The following is a 4,203-nucleotide window of genomic DNA, read 5'->3' as shown; positions in this document are numbered from 1 at the left end:
TGTCGTTGATGGTTTCTAAGTTCCTCCTTGTTTTGCTCTGAGGGGCTCATTCATCTTCTTGAAGCAGGATTTCTTTCCTCAGGATTTGGGATTTGCGATGCTGAAATTGGTCTTTCTCAATGAGTTGTTTGTGTTGGTATTTCAATGGCTTGGCATTGGCTTGTTGTGGTGAAGTTATATTGATACTCCATCACATGAGGATAATGATATGAATATTTTGTCATTGCTCATTGATGAGCGGATAATTTGTATACTTTTTGGGCATTGTTTTTTAGTATGTTTTTAGTATGATATAGTTAGTTTTTAATATATTTTTATTAGTTTTTAGTTAAAATTCACTTTTCTGGACTTTACTATGAGTTTGTGTGTTTTTCTGTGATTTCAGGTATTTTCTGGCTGAAATTGAGGGACCTGAGCAGAAATCTGATTCAGAGACCAAAAAGGACTGCAGATGCTGTTGGATTCTGACCTCCCTGCACTCGAAGTGGATTTTCTGGAGCTACAGAAGCCCAATTGGCGCGCTCTCAACGGCGTTGGAAAGTAGACATCCTGGGCTTTCCAGCAATATATGATAGTCCATACTTTGCCCAAGATTTGATGGCCCAAACCGGCGTTCAAAGTCACTCAAGAATCCCAGCGTTAAACGCTGGAACTGGCACCCAAATGGGAGTTAAACGCCCAAACTGGCACCAAAGCTGGCGTTTAACTCCAAGAAGAGTCTCTACACGAAATTTGCTTCATTGCTCAGCCCAAGCACACACCAAGTGGGCCCGGAAGAGGATTTTTATGTCATTTACTCATTTCTGTACACCTTAGGCTACTAGTTTCTTATAAGTAGGACCTTTTGCTATTGTATTAGAAGTCTTGGGATCTTTATATCTTTTGATCACTTTTGATCTTAGATCACTGGGAGGCTGGCCATTCGGCCATGCCTAGACCTTATGCTTATGTATTTTCAACGGTGGAGTTTCTACACACCATAGATTAAGGTGTGGAGCTCTGCTGTACCTCGAGTATTAATGCAATTACTATTGTTCTTCCATTCAATTCCGCTTGTTCTTGTTCCAAGATATCACTTGTTCTTCAACTTGATGGAGGTGATGATTGACGCCCATCACCATTCTCACCCATGAACAAAGTGACTGACAACCACTCTTGTTCTACAAGCATTTGAGGCTTGGTGAATATCTCTTGGATTCCTGATTGCACGATGCATGGTTGATCGCCTGACAACCGAGTGCTCGCCTGACAAACGAGCCAGCCATTCCGTGAGGTCAGAGTCTTCGTGGTATAGGCAAGAATTGATGGCAGCATTCAAGAGAATCCGGAAGGTCTAACCTTGTCTGTGGTATTCTGAGTAGGATTCAATGACTGAATGACTGTGACGTGCTTCAAACTGTAACCTACTGGGCGTTAGTGACAGACGCAAAAGAATCACTGGATTCTATTCCAGTAGGGGAGGGAACCACACCGGTGATTGCAGCACTGTGACAGAGTGTGTGCATTAGCTTTCACTGCGAGGATGGGAGGTAGCTGCTGACAACAGTGAAACCCTACACGAGCTTGCCATGGAAAGGAGGAAGAAGGATTGGATGAAGGCAGTAGGAAAGCAGAGAGACGGAAGGGAAGGCATCTTCATGCGCTTATCTGAAGTTCCTACCAATGAATTACATAAGTATCTCTATCTTTATCTTTATGTTATTTTCGTTCATCACCATTATCATTTGAGTTTGCCTGACTAAGATTTACAAGATGACCATAGCTTGCTTCAATACTAACAATCTCCGTGGGATCGACCCTTACTCACGTAAGGTTTATTACTTGGACGACCCAGTGCACTTGCTGGTTAGTTGTGCGAAGTTGTGTAATGCCATGGTATTGAGCTACCACGTTTTTGGAGCCATTACCGGGGATTATGAGAGTTGTGAAAAAGTATAGTTCACAATTTCGCCCACCAAGTTTTTGGCGCCGTTGCCGGGGATTGTTCAAGTTTTGAGCAAGCTTTGGTAACATCAGTGCCAAGATCCTGCAACAACATCAAGTTTTTGGTGTTATTGCCCGGGATTGTTTAGGCTGGACAACTGACGGTTCATCTTGTTGCTTAGATTAGGTATTTATTTTTTTTTTCGAAATTCTTGAAGATGAATTCTAGAGTTTCATGATGATTTGTTGAAATCTGGCTGGCTGAGAAGCCATGTCTAATTTCATTGGACCGAGGTTTCAACTTATCACCACAAGAGCTTGTTGATTTCTTATCAATCTTGCTTTTGGAGCAGTGATCTGCTAAGGCTTGGCTGGCCTTTGGCCATGTCTAGTGTTTTGGACCGAAGCTTTCTTTGAGAGCTTGGCTGGCTGTGAAGCCATGTCTAATTCCTGGACCGGAGTCTTAAACTAGCATTGCACTGATTCCTGGAATTCTCATTAAGAATTTTGATACCTTTTTCCACTTAATTTTCGAAAAACAAAAAAAAAATTTACAAAATCATAAATCCAAAAATATTTCTTGTTTGAGTCTAGTGTCTCATCATAAGTTTAGTGTCAATTGCATGCATGTGTCTAAATGATCTTCAAGATGTTCTTGATGATTTACTTGCTCTGATCTTTGAATTCTATTGACTTGAATGTCTAGTGTGTCTCATTTGCATTTTCATCTTGTTAGTGTCAGTAGTTTACAAACTGCTAAGTTTGGTGTCTTGCATGCATTGTTATTTGATTCTTGTTGCATTTTGGTTTGTCCTTATTATTAAAAATCCAAAAATATTTTTAATTTGTGTCTTTTCAAGTCAATAATACAGAGAATTGAAGATTCAGAACATACAGCAGAGGAATTGCACAGAAAAAGCTGGGCGTTCAAAACGCCCAGTGAAGAAGGACAGACTGGCGTTTAAACGCCAGCCAGGGTACCTGGTTGGGCGTTTAACGCCCAAAAGGTAGCATTTTGGGCGTTAAACGCCAGAATGTATACCATTCTGGGCGTTTAACGCCAGGATGGCTAAGGGAGGAAGATTTTGTTTCCAAATCAGATTTTTTTAGTTTTCAAAATCTTTTCAAAATCAAATCTTTTTCAAATCAATTTTTCAATCAAATCTTTTTCAAAACCAATTTCTTTCCATTTTTTAAGATACTTACTATCAATTAATGATTTGATTTAACATTTCAAGTATGTTGCCTTTTCTGTTGAGAAAGGTTTAATGTTTGAATCATATCTTTTCTTGTTAGTCAAGTTTTTAATTTTCAAATCAAATCTTTTTAAAATGTTTTCAAATCATATCTTTTAAAATTGTTTTCAAATCATATCTTTTTAATCATATCTTTTTTTCAAAATAATCTTTCAATCAAATCTTTTTGATTTCTAATTTCAAAATCTTTTTCAAAAATCACTTGAATTCTTTTCCATTTTCATTTTCGAAAATTAAGTGATGTTTTTCAAAAATGTTTTCAAATTTCCCACTTAATTTTTGAAAATCACTTCCCTCCTTCTCACATCCTTCTATTTATGGATTAACACTATCCCTTAATGCAAAATTCGAACACCATTCTCTCTGATAAGTTCGAATTTTCCCACTCCTGTCCTCTACTCTTCTTTTCCTCTGACACCTAAAGGAATCTCTATACTGTGACATAGAGGATTCCACATTTTCTTGTTCTCTTCTCTATCTTATGAGCAGGAGCAAGGACAAAGGCATTCTTGTTGAGGCTGATCCTGAACTTGAAAGGACCTTGAAGAGAAAGCTAAGAGAAGCAAAAGCACAACTCTCTTTAGAGCACCTGACCGAATTCTTCAAGGAAGAAGAACACATGGCAGCCAAAAACAACAACAATGCCAACAATGCAAGGAAGGTGCTGGGTGACTTTACTGCACCTACTCCCGACTTCTATGGGAGAAGCATCTCTATCCCTGCCATTGGAGCAAACAACTTTGAGCTTAAGCCTCAATTAGTTTCTCTAATGCAACAGAATTGCAAGTTCCATGGACTCCCAATGGAAGATCCTCATCAGTTTTTAGCTGAGTTCTTGCAAATCTGTGACACAGTCAAGACTAATGGGGTTGACCCTGAGGTCTACAGACTGATGCTATTCCCTTTTGCTGTAAGAGACAGAGCTAGAACATGGTTGGACTCTCAACCTAAAGAAAGCCTGGACTCTTGGGAAAAGCTAGTCAATGCCTTCTTGGCAAAGTTCTTTCCACCTCAAAAGTTGAGT

Source organism: Arachis hypogaea, chromosome 7 (genome assembly GCF_003086295.3).
Source record: "Arachis hypogaea cultivar Tifrunner chromosome 7, arahy.Tifrunner.gnm2.J5K5, whole genome shotgun sequence".
Lineage (NCBI taxonomy): Eukaryota > Viridiplantae > Streptophyta > Magnoliopsida > Fabales > Fabaceae > Arachis > Arachis hypogaea.
The sequence above is the reverse complement of the archived record's forward strand: the minus strand, read 5'-3'. Positions refer to the sequence as shown.